The 15,666-nt window shown below is 27.4% G+C and overlaps 1 protein-coding gene across 1 annotated transcript in view; it reads left to right on the top strand.

The window, feature by feature from the left end:
- Positions 1 to 3,073: 3,073 nt before the first annotated feature.
- The window catches only part of LOC147063229 (uncharacterized), a 200,312-nt gene continuing 187,719 nt past the window's right edge, over positions 3,074 to 15,666 (top strand). Inside the window, exon 1 of the mRNA XM_085959632.1 lies at positions 3,074 to 3,212. The gene's annotated coding sequence lies outside the window, so the exon portion shown is untranslated. The remainder of the gene's footprint in view (positions 3,213 to 15,666) is intronic.

Below are 15,666 nucleotides of genomic sequence, written 5' to 3'. Positions count from 1 at the left end.
AAATTTAAAGGATGGACAAAATATATAGTTATGTTTTCGTTTAATAGTAGACATTAATTATTATATTGATGACTGCAGTAGTTTACAAAGACGTGGATCCAGTTATTTATTTTTATGTTGCCACTACTTACGTAACCAAATGATTATTTTACAACGATTTTATTAGCTCGTATTCTTATTTGTCCGGTATAAATCTTGCAATCGAATTTTAACTATTTTTCCAACTAGCTAGACATTTGACACTTTTAGAATATATCAGAACACGATGCCAATGTATTATTTTAATACGTTTAGCCATCTTTAAGCGGAATTGAATTCATTTTCAGTTAATTCTGTTTTGTATGGAAATTTATTTCAGAAAAATCCGTTAAAAGTAAACGACTATTATTGGTTGCTAAGAGGGTGGTCCTATCAACTAAATTACTAATATATACGTGCGTTACTATGGAAATAAAAATGACATTTCAGTATTCTATATTTTTTTGTTTGTTTATTTTTTATTTACTTCATATCAAGTACAATTTTGAGCATACTGTGCATAATAATTCATTAGAAAATTTAAAAACGTATATAAAAGTTCTTTTTATCTTGTAATTATTATATTTTAAATTTATTTTTTAGATAATGAGGGATGAACTCACTTTGGGACAAAACATGGGTGTTGAACACTATAATAACATATTTTGCATTCGCCTAACAACATACTTGTAATAAAATACCCCGTTTACACGTGCATGGATTGACTGCTAACAGAACGTATTATCGCGGTAAATACACGTGTCAATATCTATTATCGTACATGTTGCAAGATTGCATGCATATATCAAAAATGTTCGGAAGATTCTGAATTTTTATGCCACAGTTGGAATTTGTAAGTTATCCACGCATGCGCAGTAGAAAGATAGTTACGAATCTGGTCAAAAAAAAGTTTACCAATCTTCACAACCGGTCAAATAACAACATCGCGTCTAGTTTTCGCTTGAAGAATGAGATTGGCGAGACAGTCAGCACTTTTGCGTGTAAACACTGTAAACGTAAACCAAAGATTAAATATAACTGTGTAAACAGGTAAGTATTATTATGATAGTTTAAACTACACACCATTGATACCAGTAAATCCATGTACAACTACAGGCGCTATAAGTGAATATTATAATTTATAATATATTATGTGACAGAATTTTCTTCCTTGAATTGGACCTGATATGAAATAGTAGAGACTACTTTTGAAGCAGGCAAAATCTTACCTAGGACTATAGCCTTAAGAATATAGAAGGTTATGAAGTATAGGTACACTTAATAACTTAGAACTCATTCAAATAGCTGCGTGCCATATTGGATAAACTTATAAAATATTGTCACACATCTTGTTAAGAATTTATTGATTTATCTTTTATAAGGCTAAATTAAGTTTGTTGTGTTAACAATACAACAGGTATGTTGTAAAATATTTATTGACTAGTCTTGTTGGAATCTATATAAATAATTTCGTAGGTAAAATTTTTTGTTTTGTTCGTTGTTAGAAACTACCTTATTAATATGTTTGGTGTGTCAGTTAAGTTCTACATAAGCACTTTGCAACGCAGCATACAAGACTGATAGAAATAAAATCAGGCTTTATTCATAACTATTAATGATTTATTGTGTTGTTAAACATCAAATTTTCTTTATTAAATATATAGGTACAGCTACTAAATATCCATGACATGGTACTGACTAGTTAAATCTTTATGGCTAAGTAAAATCAATAACATTATATTAAACAGTAACATTTACATAAAATCAAATATAGGTATCTACTTAATTGCACGATAAAACTAATATTTATCGATATTCAAATAGCACATATTGAGGTTAATATGAATAAATTCCGTAGGTTAAAAAAAGCATTCAAAATAAATTGCACATTAAATCTTTTTCCACACTCGTCTGATGCTCGTACAGAATTCCAAATTCAAATAACGAAAAAAATGTAGTCAAATCCGAATCAATAGCAAGCAATAAAACATGGCAATAAACAGAGACAAAAAATTCGATTCTGGCGCACGCTCATACCAAATGTTATGGAAAACATCGATATTTGAAATCAATCAAAGATGCCAACTGACCGCACGTGCTCAGGTGAGAGACGGCACTATCAAATCCGAGCGAAACAAACCACGTTTTATCGCTCCGCAAGGTATGTGACTTACCGATTATGGTAACCCCAGTAAAAAGACAGAGAAAGATGTATTTGCGTTGTAAGTTTGTGAGAATAAGACGGACGGTCGGTTGGCTACGCCCCCTAAGGTTCGGTATGGCACATTGCTAAATGTGTACCACCTCCGTTTTGAGCCTAGGCAAATCTTTTCCATTCGGGTTTCGGCCGTTTGACTAGGAACATCGAGCGCTGTCAGACAGGCGTCGGTTTTGGTTCATAGGTCAAGCGCGCGTATTTCGTGGCGCTGCGGAAAACGCGCTGAAAATTGTTATCGACGTAACGCAGTGGTTTGTTCACACTTCGGATTAAAAGCGACAATCAATCTCCGGGCCTCGCTCCAGGACATGTTTTAAATAATTGCGTCTTTTACGTTTTTTGGCACAATATAAACATTTAACATCGCGATTTTGACATTTTTACGACTGTGTTTGTCAATAATGGCATAAAACTGTGATCAATAACGTAAAAAGAAGTGTTTTAACAATTATTTTAACTGTATTTTGACAAACATATGAAAGTGATATTTTAATGTGATAAAATCAGTGTTCAAAAATTTGTTGCTAACATTCAAATAATAATATTTTGCAAGCTTATAAATGAACTGTCAATAAAATTAATCTTCTATATTTAAATGTTTCTAATAAATTATTATTGCCACTAAAACAAAATGTACGTATGTGTCGAGACTATTGAAAAATATTAAATGTGTAATAATAAATTTTAAAATAATATAATATGTAAAATATGAAGTCTTTTTTTAAATGACATCATCCAGTTATCAGTGAAAGTTATTGATTCGTTATAATTCACACCTGACCGCGAATATGCAAATAGTCTTCGTTTTGTCCGCTAATGAGTTTTGACATTCTTGTGATTTATTATTTATAAAAGACTGTTGATTTGGACACATCAATGTCGTTTGGTGCTTCATTTGGATTTATGTAATTATCACGGACGCGTGAAAATCTGTCCGCGCACATCGTGACAGAAGAGACATCAACGCAACGTCAAGGTAAAAATTAAAACCTAAATTTTCATTGAAGAAAATAATACGATGACTATTTATTTATCTAATTTTAAAACATAATACCATTTTATAAATATGACAAATGTCCTTTAAAATCACTATTCTTTTTAGTTACATCTGTATTTTAATTATGTTGTAGATAAATTAAGTTCCTAATCACAATTTAGGAAAAGATCTAATCTAATAGATACCTACCTAAGTATCAACGTATCTGTATAATAATAAGTATAATATTTTGTAGTTACGAGTGTAACATTTACAATATTAATTTATCAATGAAACCAATGAATATGTAATTATTCTAAAATATTGTAGCAATAATCCCTTAATATAATCTTTACCTGCGTACTGAAAATAAAAAAGGTTTTAAATAAAACAAAACCATTTATTATTACAACGACATTTTTGTGCGCTGCGGTTTTGTAGCTACCATAAGTAGGGTAGAAATTTTCATCTAGGTTTTGTCTAATTCTTCACCTTTTACATGGATAATACTCCTTAATCCTAATGAATACTTTTTGCCACAATAATAATAACCTAAGCCCTAAAGCGTTGTGTTTATTAAAATACCCACGTAGTTACCAAATGAGCACTTCAATATTCTACGAAATGCCCCATGAAAATTTAACATTAAAAATACATTTGTATTTTTAATAGGAAATATCTTTGTGCATATTATATACCTACTTACCACTATTAGCATTATCTAGACCCGTTTTACTAAAAAGGAATTGGCAAATGGAGTTTTAAGTAATTCATTCTAATTACTAAAATTAATTACTACGTTATCTACTCAATATTTTTGAGGTATTTTGTATTTTCATTTCAATCGTAGTAGGTATATAAGGACCTACTTATAAGGTACCAGTTTTTAATCTATATTTTGAAAAATTGTTGTAGACTTTGACTCTATATAGATTTCATTATCATATTAAAACTGTAATTTATTGGAACAAGCAATAGAGGTAGGTGGTTGGAATTAATTTGACCATATTATGTATATTATGTACATTGATTAAATACTCTAACCATCAATTATTACTTATTTGTGGTAGGTTTATAGTTATAATGTACTTTTCGCTACATATTATGAAATACATATAATAATTGACGTATTTTTAAAACAAGCTTGGTAGGTACTCATGTTAGTTTATTTTTATGTCAGCAAAAACAATTCGACACAATAATGTATTGAAGAATATTTATTAGATATATTTAAAAGTCTATCTTCTTACTTATTGGTAAACAATTATCTGCATTTTGCGTGAAACCGCTAGAACTGAATTCATATGACAACCCCTAACATGCAGACATAACTGTTTCTCAAACAAGTACAAATTCCTAAAACCAAATAAATATTAATAGGTTTTAAGGATTCACTGAAATTTGATTGTACATTTTTATTCCGCAATATTTTAAAACACTTTCGTTAATTAAATAATTAAAAATATCAACTCTTTTAAATGGTTCTTAAACTCGCTTTATTTAATTAATAAAAATGGAGGCCGATTCTTAGGTGTTATAAAATATTATATGCGGTGAAGCAAAGAGTTCACTACACAAATATTATTTTGTAATGTCATGGTAATTATTATTTTCGTCAATATTACATTGAGTAAGCAGATGTTTAAAATAAGCTTGTGAATTAAACGAGCATGTGCATAAGAATCTACCTATCTACATTCTACTACTCCCTTACACCATAATATTATAACAATCAACTCATAACCGAATAATGATTTATTTATAAGGTACCTGCGTCATTTTTATTTAGATTAGCATTAGCAGTGTCCCAAAATCTATTAAAAAGAGTCAATCTATGACGATGTTACAGCTATTTTCTAAATACAGAGTAGTTAATGAAAAATATACCCACCTACTTAGTTTTGTTGAAACCAATAAAGTTCCAATTTACTCTTCTATAAAGCTAAAAATTATTACATACCTACGCTTTTTTGGCTTGTCATTTGTGATGTAGACAATCCAATAACAATGTATGTTGACTTTTAATGAAAATCAATAATCATTCAACAATATATGATCCGACGGTATGAAACCGTTTCCGATAATATTAAATACACAGTGTTTTTACCTACATAATATTATCTTTAGCATCACACATATCAATATAACCTCATTATTTATTTATAATAAACTAAGATTTTTTTACTTATATATTTAACAACCTACTCGTACGTGCTTGTAAATAACTTTTTGTAAATATTGTTCTGTTTTTGTTATCATAATATTATTGTGTCTTTTTTTGACATATATTTACAAAGTATGTGTACCCGTAGGTATTTTATATATAAAGAAGCAATTAAACATGACTGGGTTTTTGATGAACAATAATAATCAAACGTCAATAATTAATTTTCTTAAATCTGACTCGATGCAGGTGCCATTATGTTTTCATTAACCTGAATATGTAATTATATAGAAGATGTATATCATTAATTTGAATATACAATATTATTAGAAATCCGTTGAATATAAGGTAAGTATCATAATATAACCAACCAGTAGAAAAGATTATGTGATACATTAGACTAGTAAGAGTTAGACAGTAGTAATATCTACTAATAATCAGACATACATAATATTATTATTAAAAGGTTAAACAGTAGTTATTTATATTTAATCGATCTTTAGTATGACCTAGTGGGGGTGGAGGTAGGCTGTTAAGATCGGACATAAATAATTCACACTAATCGTTGTCAGTCAAACGTATTTGTTTTCATTGAACTAAGACTGCAATGTGTATATTTATTGGCATAGTTTTAGATATTTTATAAAATATATATTTTTTTATCGATTATGGTTTAGTTAGGGAGGGCTTAATGAATTTAAAAAAAATAATTAACGATGTTTGTAATATCATATATTCTGAATTCACTGCAAACGAAAAAATGACTAAAAAGTGTGCACCATTTTTGTCAAACCACTCATAGCATACCTAAACTATTTAATTTATATTAGGCAGGCTTCAATTGAATTTAATATCTCAAAATTGTACTATTAGTTGTATTAAAACAAATAATTTAGTATGCACTATTTATATCAAATCTTAACAGCCCACCTCCACTCTTCGCCACTGGATGACTACAACTGACATTACAGCTCGATTGAATATGCAAATACCCACTACAATCCACAAACTATAATAATGTAGATATCATTTGCGTATCCACGTAAGACGCGTAGGTACCTACTCGTATTAGATATCGATCTATTGAGAACGTTTTTAAAATAAAATATCTATTAATAAACTATATAATTTTATTTAAGACTTAATATAAGTGGGTTGATACTCAATATTTAAGAATTTTAGGTATAATTTGCAATAACTATGGAAAAATACATAAAACCAAATTTTAATCATTCTTAACAACCACAGTAATAATATTTACTCTAAAGCTAAATAATATATCTGCTTATATTAATAAAATTGAAGTGTGTATATGTGACAGTTGAAAAAACTATTCGATCAATATTATATGTACCTCTTTTATTTTATATGTGGATTAAGAAATGAAATGTTATATAGGTATTATAATCTGTAACATCTAATTTTAATGTGGTTTCATGTACGACTTTTGTATGTTACTTTTATTTTAGCGTAGGTATAATGAGTAACAGACGATTTAATATTTAACTCTCTAGAATGAAAAGTTAAAAATAATCCATTATGTCAAAACGTCAATACAAAGATTGATGAATTGCACATCCAAAAACGTTTAAATTTGAAGAGTATTTATTTGAATTTAATTAAACAGAGTCTTCCTTCAGCCCACGTGAACCAGTTTTAAGGACAGTGCTTTAAACAAAGTCGTGCATAGTTTTTTAAGCTTACATTTCCTAATGCAAATAGATAATTACCGAAAAATATTACTTGCATAGTTAAAAAAACATTTATTTTTAAAGTAAAAAATCATTATTACTAAATATATGACGTGTTATGCGTCTAGGGGAGGGGCATTATTAATTGCTAAAACTTATTAAAATTGTAGTAATCTAAAATTCTAATTAGGTATATGTAAAATATCAATAAATTTTAATTAGAATATTATTTTTAGTGATATTTAGTAGCCCAGTAGTTATTAAGAGCCATTATTACACTAATTAATAATAAGAATTTACTGTTTTAAAAATATGACTTTATTTTTATCACCTAATTTAAACTATTATTTAAATTTTAGTACGTTATTTACTAATATCTTAGTTTTAGAGTGTTTTGACCATGCTTTACAAAAATAAAGAAAAGGAAAAATGACAGCGTGTCATCTTAACAATGTGGACATTTCTTTAACCATAAACAGCCAAAAAATTCCAACTTATTTGAATCATATTGAATTTATATTAAAACTAGTAATAACTTTCGAATACAAATCACAAAATTTTATGTACATACATATAAGTGCATACAGTTTTTATAATTTGAATAGTACCTAATTATTATACAAAAATTGCAATGTGTCATTTAAATAAAAAATATCTGTAAGAATATGATTGATTACGTAATGAGGAAAGCAATGCATTTAGATACGTGGCAATATTTATAGTTCACATTTTTTTGTAGGTCTAGTCAAAATAATGTTTGACTGTGACAATGGAGGCTGTATGTCATTGAAACCTTTTAAACCATTGATTAAAATGAATTGGACGTTATAACAATAGAGCATGCAAACACTCATTTAAAATGTTTAAACAATACAATGTTATGAGAGTGATAATTTGTTTGATTGGTAACATTTTCCATTGCAGGTACCTATTTTAATATAGAAAAAATATTGCATACGCCATAAGTATTTCTCGAATTTAGTTTATAAGATATAAAAATGATTTCTAAATAATTCTAATGCAGTTTGATAATTTTGTAACGACTAAAACAAATTAATGTTTAGGTACTTAAATAAAAACGTCATGATAATTGAAAAATATGCCTGTTTTGCTGTGGTACGTATATAATATTATAATTATTTTATACCTACCTACATATGCAGGGATAAATAAGTCACGCAACGCCATCTAGTAGTAGTATACATAAGGTAGTGTAAGATTTTCAGTATTAAAATAATAAATAATAACGAAAAGACATCAACGGGCGGACAAGAGAAAAACCCGAAAATTGAAATATAAAATAAAATAAGGAATACTTAAATAATTGATTCTAGTAATAAGGCGACTAAAACGAATTATAGCAAGATATTGTGATTAATACAATAAATATTATATTTCCATCTACAATAATTCTACAACATTGTAATAAGGGAGCATAAATTGCATTATAAAAATAGTTATAATCCAAAAATTCTACTAATATGTCCGCCTAACCTTAAATATTGACGGCCCTCGTAGTCTAGTGGGTAAAGCGTTGGCTTTTCAACAGGGGCTCTAGGTTCGATCCCCGTGGGGTCACAATATAATAAATGTAATTTGTAATTATTGTTTCACTTATATTACTAATTACACTACTGCCATTGGTCCTCATTCAATGACAGGTATGCATACATATTTTTTATAACAATTAAAATTAAATAATTTTCATATTCAATTTATCACCTATTATAACTTTTCTGCAATTAGAGTTAATACGGTTTAATGATTAAATAAATATAAGTAGTTATAATAAAATTATTATGTGAGTTTTGTATACTTATATCTACGGCATGTAACTATTCCGATTAGCAAAGTTTATTTATAAAATATAGCAAATTCCTATAACAAAAGAAACCAAAAAGTAACACACTTTTGAAAAGCATGCTTACTTAAAATTTTCGTTCAAAATAAGGTAAAAACTGAGTAACGATATAAGTATATTTTATCTACATTACAATACTTATTACATGTCAACAATTAAAATTTTCCATAAGTTTATATTTATACACATGATATACCTATAAGAGACTTGATAGTTATTTGTTTGCTACTGTAATAGATTTTTTGGGCTATCACCGTATGTTCTTTCAGTTAATTTCTTCTAAGTTTTGGGCTTGTTGCAGATGCAATTCTCAAGAGATAATGTATCTAAGTGTACTGTAACTGAGCTAAAAGTTAACGTTCCTTACAGTGTAAAAAGGGTGATAGTATGTTGAGTCACTTACTTAAAACAGTTTATTACAAATATAAATTTAAAAATAAATCGTGATATCCGAAAGTACGAAAATGTTTCCATAAAATAATGACTTTATTCCAAAATGCACTGAAGTTACATAACAATATTCAAAAATTACCGATATTACTTGTGCAGTTTATTTCTCACAGGTAGTAAGTATTACCTATGTGTAGGTAACATTACGGGTAGGTAGGTAATAAAGCCAAAACTTTTACCTATACGATGCCAACACGTATGATGCGCCACCCATACATCACGCTATCAAATAATAAAATTAAATTACGACTACACTGTACTAAACCAAATTATACAATCTCTTGGCCGATACACAATTATTTTTAAACACTAAATTGAATAATTAGATCAATCCACGTGAGAATTACTTCACCAGTGAAGGGTTGTGGTAGTTAAAAGGGTAATAATATCTATTTTAACAAAACAATTTATCTATATTATAATTTTTAATTTACTATATATGATTTAGTAATTTAGCTACAGATTAGATTCATTATTTTTTTCTATTGATTTACACATGGGGAAATACGTGACGCACCGTGAAAAAACCCAGTTATAACAAAATTATCATACAGGGAAATGTTTTAGGGAAGATAATTGAACAGAAGATGAATGTCATAGGTGAAGAATCAAATATGATATTACTTGACAAAGGTAGAACATGTTTTTTTTCAGTCACGGGTTTGTCTCTGAGATAGACTTGGGTTATATACCTTAAAGAAAGTCAATATGTTTTTAGAGAAAAATCAAGTAGGTAGGGTATTATTAATTTAAGGTAAATTATCTACCTATTATTTTAATAAAGTTAAAACATGTTGTTTTCAGTCACCGGTTTATCTTTGAGGTGGATACTTGAGTTACATATATACATTTTAAAGAAAGGTAAATATGCTTTTAGAGAAAAATCAAGTAGGTAGGTATTATTAATTAAGGGTGAATTTTCTACCTACCATAGGAACCTTGCGGAATAATTTGTAGCAACATTTTTTGATAATTTATAATATAAAATATTTTAATTAATGAATACATATTAAAACAAAAAAGCAAGGAGAATCCTATATGCCAACAGAGAACCAAGCGAAAAAATACGAAGCTTGCAATTTGAATTGATAATTTTGATAATTTACAGTTTGAACTGTATTAATTATTAAATATTATGTATCCGAAAACATTCAAAAGTTTTTTTAATTTTTTTAATTCAAAGATAAACTTAATATATAACTTTAATATGTTTTTAAAAAAATGTGAATTCGTTGCAGGGTATTTGCAAGGGTAGTTAATAAATTTAGTTTATTAAGTTTTAAATTTTTCGTCGTTTAGATTTTTTATATTTATTTTATAAACATCGATTTTTATAATAAAAAAAAATGTGTATACATAATTTGCAATCTTTTTTATATAATATCTACCAAAGTGTTAGGATATTAAAGTAAACCGTCGTTATTAAGTAGGTTTTCTTGTTATTTTTTTCTAAATCAAAATATTCACTGGTGGTTTTTATGTGTCAGCAGTTTGTTAGACCCAAATAATAAACACAATAATTTCTTGATATTTTGAATGAATAACAAAAAATCTTTGTTAAAATTATAATATTGTCATCTCTCAAGGGTGACCTAAAATTTATATCGGATTGTAAGAATCGATAAAAAAGATACACAATACATAAAGAAGTACCCACCTAGCATCAAAATAAGTAAATATAAAGGAAGGTACTATATATAATGCAGCAAATTATGAAGTAATAATTAAATCATGGATTTTTATTATGTTACTACATACCAACATATTTAATTTATTTCAACAATTTTTACGTGGCGCCACTGTCAGTTATTCTCACACGAGTATGTTTTCATAGTGTTTCGTTCAACGAATTGGAACAAATAATGAGATGTTTTTAACAGAACACCTACGTGACTTTTATGCTAATAGCATGTTTATTTGAGCATTGCTCGTATTTTCGATTATTTGGATTAAAAATGGTCCAATATAATCGTTCGGCACGAGTATTAATTACGATACTGAGTTCTGATTTTTCAGATAGCCATTTTTTGTTTTATTTCTATGAGAATTTATTTTGAACTTGTATCCGGTGAACCAAAAAAATATATCCTATATTACCTAGTGATATTTAAAATCCATATATAGATTGTAGAAGTATTTTATATATATACAAATTAGCATAAATATTTTAAGATAGGTACTTAATTGTTATTAACAGAATTCATAATTTATAACAAATTGTGTAAGTATAGGTACGTTAAAATATGAATATATACTAATATGTTTCTTCCTACTCACAACCGTTAAGTCAATATTGACAAGTACTTAGTTTTAATTATGTTATATAAAATTTAAATACATATTTGCAATAGGGTAAATTACTAAAGATTGCAATATTTTTTGATACCAAAATACCGGTTTTAAAGATCAGACAATACCGATATATTCGGTATTGAAAGTGGAAATAAATGTATTAATTAACGTAAAAAGTTTAACAGGACTGTCATTTTTTGGCGGGTTAGAGAAATATAATAATACTATAAACAAGTGAGCATTATTGTGTTACACATACACATTTAAAAACACTTCATAATATAATTTTTTTGAAAGATCGTTCCAAGAAAAAAGTACCAATAGTTTAACTACTAGATTTTTGTAAACAGCAGCATAAGTACCATTTATCTACTATTTGTCTATTTTTAAATAATAACATAATAAAATATACCTATTTAGATATTTTTGCTATAAAATATATATATTTTAAAGATATTTTTTATATCTATATCTTTTCGTAGGTTTTTCCCATATATATGACCAAAATACCGGTATTGCAATCTCTAATTACAACGTTATCTACAATGCATATTCAAATAAAATCCACGGGATATTTACTGTGAATGAATACCTATTTGATCACCAAACAATTCAAATTTACTTTATAATTAGTTACTGCATTCTTTAGGATTATTTTAAAAGGAATTTTCTAACTTTTATCGTGTAATATAATATTTCATTTAGTATTTTACGTTATGAGTTATTCAAATATATAAAGAAAATACTCCAACCTTTATTATTAAACGAGTAGTCAATGCTCATCTTATTATTGTTTTCTTTTTTTTCAAAATTGGTGATAATTATTTTCTTTCAGTAAATCGATTTAGAAAAAGCTCGTGAGTCTTTCTATATATAGAATTGTAGGTTGTGTTATAAATTATAAGTCAGTTTTTTTCTATGATAAAAATAATTTTTATAAATCGTCCTTTGTATCATTACTTGAGGTTATTAGTCTGCTAAATTAAAGCTTCTCTTGACACTTGTTAGATTAAACTCAACTACTTTAAATAATCATATTAAACTTTAAAAATTTTACGATATAGTAGTTAAAGAGTTTATTTTATATTTTGGTTAACATAATATTACAAACATTTCAGATTCGTAAGGTAATTTATGTTGACTTAAATAATACATAAAAAATATGCAAATTGCTTTTCGATATACATACACATTACCTTCATAAAATAAATAAGAAATTTGTTTGAATTGAGTGCTACGTGTACGTATCGGATTATCTCATTTTAATATTATAGTAACATTTCCATTATAAAATACATACTTATATCATATTATAAGATGTAGTTTTTTATTGTAATTTTCATTAACTACAATTTAAGCAATATTACACTTCACCTCATTATTTTCACCAAGATAAAATATTATGTATTTTTCTCATTGGAAATAAATTTTGTCTGTCTTCATTATTAACCACAATATTTTTACTTATTAATATACTAGCAACTAAGGCCAACGACCAACTAAATATATTTAGGCCGGGGCATGAAACTGCTTTTGTTTAAATTAATTTTGATCGCAGTAATGTGGTCAACTATTATGTTGAATACTCCATCTTATTATTACATTAATTTGATAGGTAATCGAAAATGTTTCATCGGATCTATTCGTGAGGATCCGTGTAAGATCCATGTAATTTAGAGTTTTGTTAGTAATATATATTTAAAAAAAAAATCAATTGTTCTTGAAAATAAAATTGTGGTAATAAAAACTCCTATATTTGTGATTTGTCATATTGATATTTTTTAATAATTATAAAAAACCATAAAAATAGCTTTATATTTTTTTAAACTATATTACAATGTATATATGGAAACTTTGCTGGTTTCAATAACTTTTTGTTATTATATTTTAAATTTCTGTAATCAATATGTAACTGTTTGTTTTCCTTAATAAATAAAATAAAAATAAAAAAATAATTGAACACCTTACTATTAATATTTTATTTATATGCTTTACTTATAAAATATTGTATTATGTTTATGGAATAATCTAGTACATACATAGTAATTATATGAATTAATTAAATATAGCACTCACGTATCGGAATATCTTCACAACATATTCCAGTCTTCGATATTCGTTGCTATATCCCCCATTTCAACAACGCATTAACTCCATTCAACAACACATTAACTCCAATTAGTTTCAAATTAGACTATGTACACGATTTCGTACAACTCTTAAACACAAACCCGTAAGATGTTTAAATATTGTGGGGCAGGTTTCTTCTCAACGTGGGATAGTGGACGTGATCATTACTTGCTGTATGAAACATTTAAGTTTAGATTCCATCAGTTTTCAAAAAAAAAAATGAAAAATATCAACAATAGTGTATTATACCTACATCATATAAATGGTTCCATGAGAAAAATAATGAACATGACAAAACAGAACAACGATAAATGTAACTATGACCTTTCAAGAAAAATATAAATTTAATATTGAAATTGTCCTATCTCTATTATGTGATAGACTTTTATTAGCATAGATTTTTAATACGCCATAATAAATCAAATTATATACAGTGTTTCCGTACAGTATATTATATGGTGTTGCCGGAAAGTCAATCAATATAATATATTATGTTCAAAATGATTGGGTGACTAGGTTTAACAAAATAATGACCTAACCTAAATAGATTCCACAAAAATCAATGTTTCATTTTTCCCCTGGCTGTTCTGTTTTGTCATGTTCTGTTTTGTTAAATTCTGTTTTCTCGTGTTCTGTTTTGTCACTGTTCTGTGTTATCATGTTATTTTTTGTCATGTTCTGTTTTGTCCGGTTACCGCATCAACGATAGGCGAGCGGTACAGTGTCTGCTTATAAAATGGTAGGTCTCGGGTTCGCAAATCCAGATCAGCCGAATTTACATTTTTTTTTCAATATAGGTATGTTTTGTTTCAGTGCACGGATTCGATTGATCGGGCAAGTGGCTGTCATCTATTTCTCATCAATAAATCTCGTCGTGAAAAGGTCGAGATCCACACCTGATTATATAGCTGACTATATTAAAGATAACATTGAAGATGTATTAGTACACAGTGAATAATAATATAGTTTTTTAGTTTCATCGTGATAGTATCCTATCTACTGAAAAAAAATGAATAGGATTTTCTTAAGAAATACTCTTTTGCATTCCAAATTGATCTCTATTTGGTTGATTATTCTTCTATTATATATTATCTGCCTGGCTTTACTCTTCTGATAATGACACTAAATTCATTTCTACTAAAATCCTATAATATGTCAAAGCGTAATTTCATGAAGGAAAGCAATTGAAAAACCGAATTAAATATGGTATAGAATACATTTATTATAATACTTGACATGAACCGATTCAATTAATTTAATTATTAATATAAATTCAAAATTAAGTTATATATACAATTATATTCACAGTTTTTTCACCATGTGTTTTTCCTTCAGGAATTCTCTGAGAAATCATCAACTACTTCAACTTTTACAATATTGAATCTCTTTATACACAGACAAACAAACTATCACAGTCTATGTATCCCAATTTTATTTATCATTCTGTAATTTTGAGAGGAGTTTCTGGTCTAAGTGGATATAATCCATCGTTAAACAATAGAATTTGCGTACTGTTTATGAGTATACCTTTATTGCAAATGATTACTAACCGATTCATGTATTAGTATGATGTTGATGAAAGTGTTTTGTATATAGTATTTCTTTTTGTTCTTATCCCATTTCTTATTGGAGTGTGACAACTATTAGAATGGTCTCTATTTTGTCGTCTGCTACCTGTAAAAGTTTTATAGAACTACACTGCTAGCTAGCTAGCTACTTGCAGAGGTACAAGTGCACAGTTTTGATGATTTTCTCTACTATATAATAGGCAGTTGATTGTTATATGTAGGTATAACGATTCAGCATTTACTTTAGCTTTTCTTTCATATAATATAATTAACGTACTACCTGCATTTATAAAATAAA

This window comes from Rhyacophila brunnea, unplaced genomic scaffold (assembly GCF_057557595.1).
Source record: "Rhyacophila brunnea isolate RB1 unplaced genomic scaffold, BYU_Rbru_1.0 scaffold_9, whole genome shotgun sequence".
NCBI classification, from domain to species: domain Eukaryota; kingdom Metazoa; phylum Arthropoda; class Insecta; order Trichoptera; family Rhyacophilidae; genus Rhyacophila; species Rhyacophila brunnea.
The sequence above is the reverse complement of the archived record's forward strand: the minus strand, read 5'-3'. Positions and strand labels throughout refer to the sequence as shown.